Source organism: Cavia porcellus, unplaced genomic scaffold (assembly GCF_034190915.1).
Source record: "Cavia porcellus strain 051 isolate PalLab524CR breed Dunkin Hartley unplaced genomic scaffold, mCavPor4.1 scaffold_13, whole genome shotgun sequence".
Taxonomy (NCBI): Eukaryota; Metazoa; Chordata; class Mammalia; order Rodentia; family Caviidae; genus Cavia; species Cavia porcellus.
Window position 1 is genome coordinate 35,267,760 of NW_026947496.1, and position 15,541 is coordinate 35,283,300.

The window sequence follows — 15,541 nt, forward strand, 5'->3', positions numbered from 1 at the left end:
AAGTTTTACAGGTCAAATTCTATTACTCCAATTTGATGTAAAAATTTTCCATTTAACATATGATTGCCCATTTATTTCAAGCCATCATTAATGAAAAGAATTATTAGTAAACACTCAGGTCATTTCCACTGTAATTTCACAAATAGTCAAGTGAAACCACATTTAATAATGTTTCTAGATTTTACAGAATTTTTTAACTTAAGCCAGGAGTCTACAGATAATTCAGAAAATGATCAGCCAAATAAAGATATTCTAGTTAAATGCAGCAACAGACCAAAAAAGTACACAGAAATTCTGTATTAAATGGCTTTCTACAACAGAAACTAGCAAATACAAAGCATGAGTTCAAGCAAACAAACAAACAAAAACTACTTTAGAGAAAAGAATGACTAAGTTGGTTCAAGAGCTAAAAAGAAAATGAGCATAAAACATAGTTGACATTATAGGTAAAAAAAAAAAAAATTAAGCCCTAGACTAATCAAGGTACTATAACATAAGAAGTTTCTACAAAGTCCCCAGAGTTTACTTCTAGTAATCTCCATTCAGATGTTTAATTTTACTGTCTTTTAACCTCCCCACCAAACCTACTCTTTTCATAAAACTCATGTCAGTAAACAACAGCCGTATCTTTAAGAGTTAAAGACAACAATTTTAGCGTCCTTTACATGTCTACGCTTAATTTATGCAGAAATCAACAACCTCTCCACCAGGTCCACTCTGATTTAAGCTGTATCATCTCTGGACTGTGGTAACAGTCCCAGGGTTAGTATCACTGTACCTGCTGCTGCCCAACCCTTCCCCTAAAACAAGTTTCCTTCTCCATCTAACCACCAGTGATCCTTTTTAAAAAATGATTCTACTTATATCCTTTTTTACTCAAAAGCAATGACTCTCCTACAAAAACTTACAATAGGGCCTTACACAATTCACTTTCCCACCCCACTAAGCTGTCTAATGCTTTTTCCTACAAATTTACTCTGTTCACTCCACCACAGCCAAATTATCTTCCCTGCTGCCCTCAAACATGCCCAGCGCACTTCTGCCTCAGGGCTTTTGCAAGAGTCTTAACTTCTGTTGCACACCCTTCCCCCAGAGAGGTGCATGTATTACCCCTCACTTCCGTCACATATCATTTTCTCCAGGAGGCCTTTCCTGGTTACCTCTAATTAAAACTGCAACTGGCTGCCAGTTCCCTGTCTTCCACCTCCCCTCCCTTTTTCTCAATAGTTCTTAACACCATCTGACAGCACATATTTTATGTGTTCATTATTTGAAGTCCTCCACTAAAATGTAAACATCATGAAGAAAGATTATTTAGCTGTTTAGAGAAGTGTCTGCCAGCCAGGATCCTAGCACTCTGGGAGGCTGAAGTGAGAGGACTTAAAGACTCTGGGTTCAATCCCCAGCATCAAAAAAAAAAAAAAAAAAAAAAAAAGTGGTACACAGTCACTTTCAGTAAATGTTCAGTAAGTGTTTACTAAATGCATATACAATAAATAAAATTTTAAAGGGTGTTCAATAAGTATTTACTAAATGCATATATGATATATAAAACTTACAGTTTACAAAGTATTTTCATGTAAATTACAGTAACTCATTTACTCTTTGTGTCCTCTCCTCAAATTCCTCCTCCCTCCTTTTTTTTTTTTTTTTTCTTTTGTACCTGGGATTGAACTCACAACCTCAACGCTTGCCAGGCAAGCGCTTACACCCCTGAGCTAAATCCCTGGCTAATTCCCCCATTTTTGCAGTACCTATATAAATAACAGCAAAGACTTAATTTAAAGCAAGTCGCTAGCTACTGTGTTTCCACAAGACTCTTTTAAATAGCTACTTGATATTAATTAACTACATCTATAAAAGAAAAGCGTAGAACCAATATCTTTACTAGCATACGGTTCCTGCATGTAGAACTTTAAAATAATAGAGAAAAGTCAAATGTCAAGAATAAAAGCTCAATTCGGTTTCTACCGATTAGTTAAGCCATACAGAAAAGGCGAACTGAATTCGATCTTCAAGGAAACACTGGCCTGAATTCAATACGTGTGTACTCAACACAAGAGTCAATTCCCTTTAAATTTTCTATCTGCTTAAAACAAACCCGATCAACTACCCAATGCTGTCGCTAGGTGTGCACGGTACGGGGAGCATATAGGGGATGTTATTTGTTTAACTCGATAAGATTCAGGGATAAGGAAGCGGTTCTTCAAGCCTTTACGCCCATCCTTTCCACCAGGAGTCACCGCTGGCATCGACACTGTGGCACTGGGATCTTGGGACATCTGCTTTAAGCTCAGTCCTGCAGCGGCGAACAGGCACCTACCTGATGCTGGGACCCCAGAATGTCTCCGGGATCCCCGGGGAAAGGAACTGTAGCCCAGACACAGGGTGTCACGGGCAGGAGAAACTCGAGCTGAGACGCCCGAGGCAGCAGGTGGGCCAGCACCGTGGCCAGGGGCGAAAAGCGCCATCGGGGTGGCGGCGTGGATCCTGTCACCTCTCGCTGTTGCCTGCCAGGGCAGGCCCGGGGACCAGGTAAAACACACAACAGGGTCACTGGCCCGGAGGCACAGCCTGTCGGGAAGCAAAGTTAGGACCTAGGGCCGCACTGTAGCCGCCACGGTGCGCGGGGCCCGCTAAAATCCCCGCCAAGCTTGGCGCTGTCACAGGAGGCAACGCCGCCTGGACGGTCCTGCAGCTCCGAGGCCGGGCAGCCGCGTCAGCGCACTGGCTGAGTCCCTCAGTGCCCCGGCTTTGCGGCCCCGACCTCCTCCGCCTTCCTCCCAGCCGTACCAGGGCCCGAGCTTCAGCCCTCTGCGGTATGGTCGGCGCCCATCTGCCGCCTTTACCTGGTAGGTGGCCGCCGCGCGCTCCCTCGCCAGGGCAAACCCGTGTTGTCGCCGCTGCCGCCGCGGACGCCCCACCCCCGCCCCCTCAGGTAACCCAGGAAACCGGGAACACCACCCCTTCCTCCCCCTCAGCTGACCCAGACACTGCCGTCTGCGCCTGCGCACCAAGTCCCGCCTCAGCGGCCCGAGCCCCGCCCCTCTGGGAGGGCAGCGCCTGGTCGCCGGCGTGACGTACGGCGCTGCGGGGGCCAATGGAAAGATGGCTCCTCCTGGCGACCTGGCCTTGCAGCACCTCAACTAGCAAGGGTGTCAACTTACGTGAGCTGCATCGGGCATATGCGCAGTGTCCGCTTCCTCCATCTGGCAGTTCTCCTGCCTGGTTGTGGAGGTCCTAATGGTGTACGCAGGAGAGATACAAGAAGGCAAGCAGGTTGTCTGGGGCCAGGGAAGCCCTGCGGTTAGGGTTGCCTAAGGTTTCTTTCAAAAACCATAACGAGGCTGGCAGAACCGCGGTATTAATTCACTGCAGTTATATATTTGCCACCTCAGCCCTGTGCAAGCACCTTTGTATACAGGGGACCTTGTGACAGACTTAGGCATTGGAATCTTCTCCCCGGTGTACCTGTGCGCACTTTCTTGTAAAGTCCAGTTTTTGCAAATAAGGCAGTACAGCAAGAATCACCTCCCTCAATATCAAATCAGAATGATTTCACTCCTCGCCTTTTGTATCTGACCACGATGGCCTGCCTTCAGAAGGAATCACAGTAGGATGCTTCAGCCAGAATTCGCACAACTTGATATCCCTTTACCTCTTGCTCCTTAACTGTGAATCCCCACTAACCCTAGGGTATTCAGACTGGAGCCCAATTTTGTATTGGGGTCTCTCCTAATGAGTAGTCAGACCTGTATAAAATTTGTCATCACCGCTTCTACCTGGTTCTAGTTTTCTTTGATATTGCCTGCAAAATATGCCTTAAAATGTACCAGTCCTTTCAGAGTATAGGAGCCACAGGTTAAATAGAAGTAAATTTCAGTTGCATCACAGACTGAAGACCCAATGTGGGCCTAATAGACTGCTCATGTAGGCAGTTTGCCATTTCAAAGGCTATCTTTCTCACTTTCTAGTCACTGTGACAGTCCTTGCAGAATGTCAGAGCAACTGATAGACCCTGAACTATAAAGATACAGTATGCATTGTTCAGTGTTTTTGTGTGTGTGTGTGTGTGTGTGGTACTGGGGAACCTGGGATCAAACTCGACCTCATGCTTGCCAAGCAGGCACTTAAGCCATTGAGCTAAATCCCCAGCCCTGTTCAGTAGTTTTTAAATCCTACAAAACAATGTAATCTACAAGTGAATAGTCTACAAATTGATAGTAATTGATATATAATCAATATTGTCAGTAACTTTTTGCACAGACATCAAGAAATAAAAATAATTCAGGATATTATGTCCAAAGGCTACATACCAAATACAAATTCCTCATCTCCCATCTGAACCAATGAGAAGAAAACTAAAGAGGTGCTCATTAATGTGGTTTATAGCAGCTCTGGGAAACTTCCCCTCTTTAAAATAGCTACCCTCTGACTCTGATGCTTAAGCATTAGCAGTTAATATTTTTAGACAGAGTTACCACTTCCTCTGCCAGCAATCTTTTAAGATACAAAGCTTCCAGAGATGGGCAACATACAAAGTCTCTAATAAGTTAGTAACATATATGCCTCAGGGGGAATAGGTACTCATTTAACAAATGTATAGTGAGCACCTACCATGTACTAGGTACTGTACCAATTATTGGAGATAATTTTGGCATCTCTAAAAGAGAATGAGGAAACCAGACTAAATCTACTCTTAATTATACATCAACTTTCACCCTGTAATCCTAAAAGCCCTTTTTTATAAAGTTACAGAAATGCCAAGTAACAAATTATTTTCTGTTTTCCTTGAGTGGGAGATAATAGATGATCATGATTTCAGTAAAAATACATAAATAAATAAAAGAGTGAGATGACTTTCTGTGACCATTGTGCACAGTTGGCCCTCAAAGTATTTTTATTTTTACTTATGACTGTTCTTTTCTCTGCATATCTGAGTCATAAACAATTTTAAGATACTATAGTATTGATATTGTTCAAGAGTATTTTAGAACCTTAATATGTTGTATACACATTAGATAAATTTTAGTTCAAAAGGTTTCAAATTAACAAATTTGTCAATTTATTAATTCATTAAATTAACAAAAGGTATATATAATTAACACTCGAAGGAAAAGTAATAAATTTATAGAAAGAAGACATATATATATATATATATATATATATATATATATGGCATACTAGAAAGTTTTTAAATAGTTCTCCAGATTATTGGATTCTAACATTAAACTCTAAAATGAGATTGTAACATCAGTATTTAAAGATATGCAATAAAGCTGGATGTGATAGCACACATCTGTAATCTCAGTACTCGGGAGGCTGAGGCAGGAGGATCACCATGAGTTTGAGGACAGCCTTGGCTGCAAAGTGAGTTCAAGGCCAGTCTGAACTGCATAGTAAAACTGTCTCAAAAAGACCAAAAACAACAACAACAACAACAACAACAAAAATGTAGTAAATATAAATGTGCACAATTTCCCATTTTTCTCTGAAATGCACTTTTTAAAATTTTAATTACTTAATGGATATGTAAATCAGGTCAAAACCCAGCAATGGTTCCTCATTTCACTTAGGTAAAAGCCAAAAGTCCTTATAATGACCTCTGAAGTTAAAGTCTGGTCCCTCTGTACAAAAGTTTAAATATCAAATAAATATCCAAAGAATAAATTAATCATACATCTGAGATGTAGTCGTACAGCTCATGTCTACTGCAGTGCACTGGGACAGAAAAGAGGTTGTCAAGTAACAAAAGGACACAGGACTGCAATGCCTATAAGCTGTAACATGGTCAAAATTATGCAAGTGACTAAATTTATATATTTACCTAAAGATCAAATGATTGCTGTATTTAAAAATTATAGATACATGTTTAGTTTGGGAGTGCTCTACTTGATTAGGTTGTATAAGAAATCTTTTTTAAAATGTATTTTTAACAGGAACCTTGAAACTTCATTGAAGTAGTCAATTCATAATCAGTGTGTCCATTAAGCTAGCAGCAAAATCTGCTCCTTTTTGCAAAAGTTACCAGATCAGATTTTAGTAAAAGTCTTTTTATGTAATTTTCCCCACTAAATCACTGATAGTATTTTAAAGTCCCCAAATTTTACGTTTATAATTTACTTAAGAATTCATATGTTACTGCATTAAATGATGAATTGAAAACTTCAAAAAAATTTTATGAGATGACCTTTTCAGCCAGCTAAACACATTAAAACCACCGAGACTTCCTAATTTTCTGTGAAAAGCTCATGCTGAGTATGTGTTAATGTTCTAAGTAGTTTCATATGTAAGAAAGACTGCACTGTGGGCAAGGTGTCATTAATTCTCATAAAATTTTTTCTTTTAAAAATTATGAACTGTTTTTCTGCTTACCATAGGAAATATGCTGTAATAATAAAGTCAAACATAAGATGAAAACACAACATAGAAAATGAAGTACTTTGTGATCTCATCCCAGTGATAATCACTAGTGATTGATATATATGCCTATAAATGTTTTAGTACACAAACACAGTTATTGTTCTTGTTATAACTGTTACCATCACTGGAACTGAGGAAAGAGAGATTTAGATTGATTATTGAATGTAATTCTTAGCCAAGTGATTTACATGGCACTTCTTATTTGAATAGTAATATTTGTCTATTTTAATTTCCCATATATTCCCATGATTAACCTTCTGATTAACTTTCAACTGTAACCTACATGGGATGTTTATTTTGGAAAAGCAAACTATATCTACCCCCATACAATAGAGAGACTATAAATAAATGGGAGTTAAGAAATACTAGCATTCATAATGTAGGTCTCCTATCTATTCCTATTAAAAAGGTTCAAGCCCAAGTGGTCTGAGAAGATGAAAGATTATAAGGACTCTCTAAAGTTCATGATAGCTCATTCAGAAGGAAATTATAAAAACCCAGTGCAGTAATCAGATTCATACAACAGAACATCACCTGACTATTTCAAAGCAGCAGATGGATAGGGTTAGGCAAGTGATAGTGGCTCAAGTTAAGAAACATGTATATATCTGTTTTGCACTGTCTACTCAAAAAAATCTTGCAAAAAGATTTTTAGTAGATATACTTTATCATTTTGTACACACCACAGTTTTGGACCATTTCAAAAAATTTTCTTAATCACCTACATAGAATCTGATGATAAGATTGCAAGGTTGGTCCATTATTTTAGGCTTTATTCAATCAATGGGTACTTTCTCTGTAGTACTTTAAGGGCTTGGGCTCCACAGGTAGTTGAAAGACATTTCAGGTCTGATGGGACTCCAGACAGGCAAGTAAATACAGAAAAGGGGATAAGGGTCATAGCAGTATCATGTCTGGGATTGTCTGGAGCACCATGCCTTCATGTTCAAGCCCATCTCAGCTCAGAAAAGGCTTCTTGGAGCTGGGGATGAATGCTCACACCTGTAATCCCAACCCTGGGAGGCTGAGAAAAGAAAATCATGAGTTCCAGCCTGGGAAAATCATGAGTTCCAGTCTGGGAAACAAGGATTTAGTGAGATCCTGTCTCAGCAAAGAAAAGGCAAGGCTTTGGATGTATCTCAGTGAGAAGGCCCTGGGTTCAATCCCCACCACCAAAAACAAAATAACAACAACAAAGTTTTTTTTTTTTTTTGAAAGACTAAACAACACTTAAAAGACTAAGGAGGCTTTGGACAGACCAATTTTTCCTAAATGCTTTTAGTGCCTCTAGTCTAGGATAACATTTTAAAAATAACATCAGTGTAGTGAGTTTTCCACTATCCTTTATTCTGAAAATATGCCCTTTCTACTTGTTTTGGAATTTCATTATCCTTTTATAATACAGAAATAGTAGTTAGTATGTCTCCAGTCTTTTTGTGACCAATCAGTTGGCAATAAAGAGTTGGCGAGTTGATTGTTCCCTGAATGGGTTCATGTGCTGATTAGTTAGTGTTGTCAATATGGTTCTTGTGTGTGTGCATATGTGCGTGTACATGTGTGTGTAAGATCTGTACAACCAAGTGCCCAGAAACCACCAAGAGCTTGGCCAATTCAAGCAGGAAGGGTGTTGTATGACCAGGCCACCCTTGGGCCAGCAAGATCTTAGTGTTACTTGGGGCTTGTGAGAAACAGTCTTAAGCCACACCCCAGAATCACTGAGTCAGACTTGGCATTTGAATAAGATCCTCGGGTTATTTCTATGCACATTAAAGTTTAAGAAGCACTATTCTAGGAAAAGCACCAGCATGTATGAAGACCGATGAGAGAGACCATGTGATTTGAAGATTCTTTGAGAAGTAGAAAAGGTCAAGATAAGGTTCCAGGTAATGTGCTAAAGGCGCTGGGAAGGCAAGGGGGAGGTTGGGTAAGGATGATTCATTTGCCCTCTCAACAACAGTGACTGGGTAGTGATTGCCCTGTACGTCATCTTGGTCATTTTAAACTAAGTCATGCTTAAAATACCCAGTCACTTATTGAAGAACCTCTGAGCATAACTTAAACTGATAAAGAACACAGATCTTGGGCCTATTGTGTGGCAATTAGTGGGATGCTGATTAAGCTTTTCAAAACTATAAAAACAGGTCACACTGTGGGCTGGTGAACACCAATGAATAAAAGTCTGCTCAGAGCCAACATGGTGCTGCATCACACTGACGGGTCATCCCGTCCCATGCAACTACTCTAATGTCATAGTCTTTATCTCACACCTGCATGAGATTTGCACTGAATGATCAAAAGGTAGTCTCGCTTTTTTGTTATAAATTAGGACTTAAATTAAAATACACATTTTCTTTCTTATCTATTAATAGGCAAAGAACATCTGGAGTAACTGAGGCAACAATCCAATTGTCTTCCCAAGCTCCTCTGTTGCCTCCAGTGTCACTATTGTTTTTTAAAAAATTGTTTCTCTTCTCACATACACTTTGAGTTTATTAAGTTGTAGCAACTATGTTTCGGCTCTTTGTGTTCCCAAGTTTCTGAGATTACAGTAGCTGTTCAATCATTTGGAAAACCAACCACCAGACTATAAAATAAAGAAGACAGGGTCCCCGGGTAGTGCCAGATCCTAAAAATCAGAGGAAAACAGTTGATTCTGCTAAGATATATTAAAGCATGCTTACAAATTGTAAACTACCTTAAATCAGTGAGGCATTTAAAAATGTCTGGTCCTATTTAATAGTATAACCTGGATTTTTATCTGTATTAAAAAAACTCATTGTGTAACTTCATATATGTAGGTGAGCTTAGGTAGTAAGCACAAGGTGACACCCTAGGTGAGATGGCCTCTGTCTTCGGCTGGATGTGAACTCTGGGCCAGGATACAGTCTAGGGAAGTGTACCCGCTCCCTAGACAGTGAGGAAGGGGCATGTGACAGAGTGATTCTGGCCCTGGGGGTGGACTTTGTGGCCTAGGCATAAGCTACCATTTGCCCAACTTCTCCCGAGTTCTTTGTGACTTCTGAAAGATACTCATCCTCTGCTGTCTCACCCTTCCATCCAATCTCCTGTCCACCCACTCTCCCTGGCAATCAGACATGCACAACATGGAATGGATATGATGATGATGAAGATGATAGTCCTGCTGCTGCTGCTTGTGTTGTCCCAAATATCAAGTCCCTTCTCCAGATATTAAAAGCATCAGCCAGACTGGGGCTGGGGATTTAGCGCAGTGGCATAAGCACCTGCCCTGCAAGCAGGCAGTCATGAGTTCGATCCCCGGTACCGATAAAAAAAAAAAGAAAAAGACAAAAAAAAAAAAAAAAGAAAAAAAAAAAAAAGCATCAGCCAGGAACCTGAGGCCCTTAAATCAAAGCAATAGATGACCAGGATATATGCTGTAAGGCGCTATCACGGGACCTCTTACCCTGCAAGATAACCTCCCCTGGCTTGTTTCCTGTGGCATCTATAGCACCATTTCTGCAACTCAGCTGCTGACCAATAATAAGGTCTAATAAGAGAGCAAGAGCTTCCTGATGAGTTGCAGAGCCACATTTGCTGGCATCTGCACCTCTGATAATTGTTGGAAACCTGGCTTTTAACCCTGAACTTGCCATCTGCTACACCAGATGCAGGAAGTCCAAGGAACAAGGTCTTTGTACATTACAGGCAGCTACTAGCTGAGCAGCTTATCCACCCATAATTTCCTTTTACTAAAGAAGTGGCACAAGAACAGTCATCAATCACTAGGGAGAACTCATTTTTAGGTATAGGTCAGGGGTGGGGTCTTGAAGTCCCATCAATTTAAAGCAGATACACAGTAGTAGACACTAAGGACTGGTTTAGCCAAACGAGGATGATATGGCAGCAGTAGTTGAGTGTCAACAATATTTATCTCCAGCACTGCCAAGTGGCACAGATACAACCTGTGTTTACTACTGGTAGCTCCCTGACCAGTAAAATGCCTATGGATGACACCACTTCAAGGAAAACAGAACAGGAAAAACATCTCCCTTCAAGCAGATAGTGTTTTCATATCATCCATTATACTCATTATTTCCCCTCTAATTAGAATGCCAACTTTATTGCATATTCATTTCTTTCCTGTTTTCAAGGCTGCTTCTGAGCTCTCTGGAATAGTAGACTATGATCCAGAAACTAATAGCCCTGACAACGGATCTGAATTTTTCAGGAGAAACTGCTGTCTCATTTTCCTTAGGTTTAACTCCTACTACACAGTGCACTTTGCCTTCTCCCTCTTGTATTTCTGTATGATCAGTGTTAGCTCCTGAATTCTGAATTCTCTAGTTGTTTCAAGCATGCTTTATGTTTACTACTTGTAACATGTTTACTACTTCCTCATTTTCAGACAGTAACAGTGAGTAATGAAGGAGAAAAAAATATATCCCATTCAATATTACTTTATCAGTCTATGTGAAAAAATTAGTAGGCGTGGCTTGTATTGCTTTTCCTGGATTGGAGAATCAATAACATCTTGAAACATGAGAGAACTGGAATGTAAGGCATAAGATCTAAAAGTCGATGGGTCAGTTCTTCTAAGGTAAAGAAACTATGTTGATTTATTACTCAGTAAAAGTGTAATTCTTTGAAACCAACACCAAAATAATGACTATAACCACATCCTTGCCACACCTAATGTGCCCAGCAAGCCAGGAACAATCATGAGAAGTAGGTTAGAGTGTTTATGCTAATACTCTAACGATACTGCTTGAATGAGATGCATGCACACATGTAGGGCTTATCATTTGTTTTTGTCAAGAGCTGTTTCTACTTCTGGCTCAGGGCTTTCTTTGTGCCTAGTCCTTATTCATAGCAAAAGGTCTCCAAAGCGGCTATGTTTTTAAATTCCACCACCACTGTTCTTATCACCCTTATTATCCCTGGATGTCTACTTCTTTCTCAGTGGTTTTTGTAATCCAGATGAGAATGATAAAATATTGCTATACTTTGTCTTGTAAGGAATTCCGTTTAGCCTCCTATGACAGAGGACCATGAGTCCAGCTTACTGCCTTGAAGATGTGCTAGAAATGCCCCAAACACCACATAGAGTGCTGGGCATTATACTAATACAGGTGATACACTTTTGAAGTTACTAGAATGTTTCCATTTGGATTGCTTTATTATCACGAGTGTGAAGAGACATTTAATATGTTACTGGTGAAATCAGAATTAAGAAACTTACTGTAAGTACTGAGCAGGACAGGGTTGGTACTGGGGTTTCCTGACTCCAGCTTCCCAAGAAGATCACAACAAAGTGATAACTACAAAAGCTATTAGAAAGTATTAGACGCAGTGAAAATAGCACAGACTTCTGCCTTGGCCCCAACAAGACAGTAAGGGCCCAAGCTGAGATGATGTGGGTATAAGAGGGGTCATTGGGAGGATGAAGAAACCCAAGGAAGGTAGAGAGTAGGCAAGCCTGTGGAGAAGCAGAAAGCTCCAGGCTGCTGGCTTGGCTTCCCAGTGGATGAAACTGTCTTTTTATTCATTCCCCACGGCCCAGCCAGACTGACCCACCCACATTTCGAGGTCTCCCAGCTCACAGAACAATTGTTCCGACCCCTCATAACCTCGAGCCTTCTGGGCTTGTTCTCTGCTCTTCATGGCCCACCTCCTGACTTCCAGACCGTCCTCAGCTCCTCCCAATTGGACGTGTACGCTGTGTCCTTCTAGCTTTCCCTTGAATCTCAAGGTTAGTCTTTCCCTCCCCCTACTCCTCTAGCCATGGGTTTTCTTACCTATCCTTTTGTATTTAGCAGTTACAGTCTCTGCTGCCTCCCTCTCCCTCTTACACCAGTCTCTAGTGTTCAAAATGAAGAAGTACAGGAAGGCGTGAGTACGTTAGCAGAGATCAAAAGTGTAACAGGACCTGAGCATTAGGGAAGGCTAGCAGATGGGAAGGAAAGAAAGAAAGTACATTTATGATACTCAGCCTTCTCTAATAACATCCCACATGAGTCCATGCACCCATGTACTGAGTCCTTAACTATAGAAAGCCCCCAGCATACAATCTCAATTTCCTAGCATCCTAGAATCAGGGTTGGAACCTCTCTAGTGAACGTCTTCAGCTCACCCCACTCCAGAGGAGTCTCCTTTTTCTCTTTCTTTGGGTTCCACCCCTCAGGTTCCTCCACAGTATCTGTCCCTGGGTGGCAAGCAGTCTGCATGAGCCAGGTCCCAAGAGCACCAGGATTTTTCTCAGTGGTACTAATGACCTCAGCTTGTACCCAGACTGCCAACTAAGCTGCTCCTGCTCTCTGCTGGAACTAGGCAGTTACTGAAACATGCTGGCATACCTGCACGGTGAGTACCTCCTTCAGGTGAGCAAGGAGTGCTTCTTTTAGTAGTCACTCTGTAGACATCTTTGCTGCAGGTTGATTAGCAGCCACCTACTCAGCTGCAAGGCCCTTGGTCCCCCTCCATGCTGGTTAGCAAGTAGGGTCTCTCGTTTGCAGTTAAATCCTGGCTTCTTTTCAGTGACTTAGAGGAGCATCGTTTTCCCAGCATTACAGAGCATAAAACAGTTTCAAACTGCCTGAAACTCTATCAGTTGCCAACAGCAAATCCTGCTGTGTTTTCAGTTGTCCCCTGAAGATGATACAGGACCAGATGGTGAAGACAAGAGCTTCAAGCACTGCAAGAACACAACTTCCCCACGTAAGAAGGCTACGCTGCCAAAAAAAAGACCAATGCACCAAATACTCTGGCGCGGCACCTGCTCTCCCACAGCCAAATCATCCCTGGGAGTGGCTTCCTGAAAGCCTTCATGCTTTTTTTGCTTACAGCTATAATAGAGCAAGGAAATCTGTGTCTCCAGGAAAGGTAAGTGGCCCTGTCTCCCTCTGGCTCTTTGGCATGTGGCCATGCTTGTGTCACATGGGAGATTTGGCAAATCAAGTCTGAGTCCTTTGCAGTGTGGCTGCAGCAAAGATTTCCAGTTAGTGATTTTGTGGTGGCGCCTATGAGTCATCACTCCTTGACTCTTCTGCAAAGGGGGCAGGCCTCTGTGTGTCCCTGTGAGGGTCACTGTCACTCTCAGTTTGAGAATTCTGTACTGGTGGAGGGTATTGACCTGAACTAAACACCAAAATGTGAGGCTTCTGCCTAGACACTGCCACCAGCCATGTGGCAGGAAACTCATACCAAACTTGTAGTGTCTCTTTTCTGCCCTTCCTTTGTGTGGACAACTGCCTCCCTCTTTGGAGGGAGGCTCCTCCCATTGTTTCCTTTGTAAAATGTTGATGAACAACCATTGTCCTCTTTTTAATCCCATGCCTAGTATGAATTTCTGAATTAATGCTTTCGTTAACAAATTCATATATATATATATATATATATATATATATATATACACAGACATATATAAAAACAATAAATCACTATCTTTTATTGAGACTCTATGCCAGGCCCTGGATGAATAATTTATGAAACATTATTACATTTAATCCTTGGAACAATTCTGCTAGGTAGAAGAATCATCTATTTTATAGATAAAGAAGCTGAGATTTCCCCCATATCTCACTGCTTTTATTGATTGATTGATTGATTGGGGGTTTTCGGTTTTATTTATTTTTAAAATTAATTTTACTGATATGCTTTTGACATACGTAGTGATCACATTCATCATAGTGTATTTGACCTGTACATATTATATCTTAATTCTTTCATTTTCTCATTCTCCTCTCTTCCCTTCAATTCCTCTTCCCTCAACCCTTTACAAAACTTTGTTTCTATTGTTTTCCTTCCAATCTTTTTTAGTTTTTTAAAATTCCTATTCCCTCCCTTCCCTTCCCTATCTTTGTTCCCCTTCCCATTTGCACATTTTCTTCCTTTTATTGGTTTTTTGAGACAGGGTCTCACTGTGTAGTTCAAACTGGTCTTGAACTCACTGTGTAGTCCAGGCTGGCCTCAACCCATAGTGATCCTCCTGCCTCAGTTTCCCAAGTGTTGGGATTATAGGTGAGTACCACCATGCTCAGCTTACTGGTGCCCTCGAATCTGGTCTGTTTAATTTCCAAGGCTATGCTTTTACTACTAACCAGAACACAGTTTGTGGGTGTATGTTACATGTATGCAACTAGAGCTACATAATATATGTACAATAAATACCTATTGAATACCTATGATGTATCATTTGTATTTATTTAGAACTTTCAAGATTATTACTACACTTAGAGCTCAATGCTAATTATATCTTATGGACACATATCATGGCTAAAATGATTCATAGCATAACATCATGGTGGAGCCTGAAATGATGACTATTAAAATCAGTGCTTATAATGAATATTACTACATTACCTGTGCTTCTCAGTTTCTGTGCCTGGCTCAACCCTAAAGCATCTGGCATAGTCTTCATAATTTGCTTCTCATCAAATACTTGTAAATATATTCCAAAATATCATGTGGCATGTAGATCTTATTTTTATTAGATTTTATTGGTACATTTTAGACATACATATTAATCACATTCATCATAGAGAATTTGTACCTGTACATGACACAACTTGTTTTTTTCTCATTCCCCTATCCTCCCTATACTCACCTATAATCCCAACACTTGGGAGACTGAGGCAGGAGGATCACTATGGGTTGAGGCCAGCCTGGACTACACAGTGAGTTCAAGACCAGTTTGAACTACACAGTGAGACCCTGTCTCAAAAAACCAATAAGAGGAAGAAAATGTGCAAATGGGAAGGGGAACAAACTCCTCCTCTCCCTATTTATAAAGATTTGTTTCCATGTTTTCCTTTTTTTCTCATTTAAAAAAAATTTTTTTCCCTTCTCTCCTTACCTGCGTCCTTCTCCCTTGATCCCCTCCCCATCTGAACATTTTCGTCCTATTTCACAATACCTATTATATATTTTGGTCTTTATTTACACTTTTGGTTTCTCATACCAGAGAAATAATGTGGTATTCACACATGTGTCCAATTAATTTCACCTAAGGGTGTAGACTCAGGGTACATCCATTTTCCTAGAAATGAGTATATCTTTCTTTATGGCAGAGCAGTACTCCATTGTAGAAAAAAGATCACATTTTCTTTATCCATTTACCAGGTGATGGCACCTGGGTTGTTTCCAAGATTTGGCTATTACA

At 40.7% G+C, this 15,541-nt stretch overlaps 1 protein-coding gene across 11 annotated transcripts in view; it reads right to left on the minus strand.

Annotated features, from left to right (window-relative positions):
* Window positions 1–13,028, minus strand: part of Lyst (lysosomal trafficking regulator) — a 233,208-nt gene extending 220,180 nt beyond the window's left edge. For 8 of the 11 annotated variants that reach the window (XR_010051247.1, XR_010051246.1, XM_063260090.1 and 5 more), the window contains exon 1: window positions 2,850–2,986. The gene's annotated coding sequence lies outside the window, so the exon portion shown is untranslated. Of the gene's footprint in view, window positions 1–2,323; window positions 2,460–2,849; window positions 2,987–12,737 lie in introns of those variants that run through there. The other 3 variants (XM_063260084.1, XM_063260086.1, XM_063260085.1) reach the window with 3 other exon arrangements.
* Between the last annotated feature and the right edge of the window lie 2,513 nt (window positions 13,029–15,541).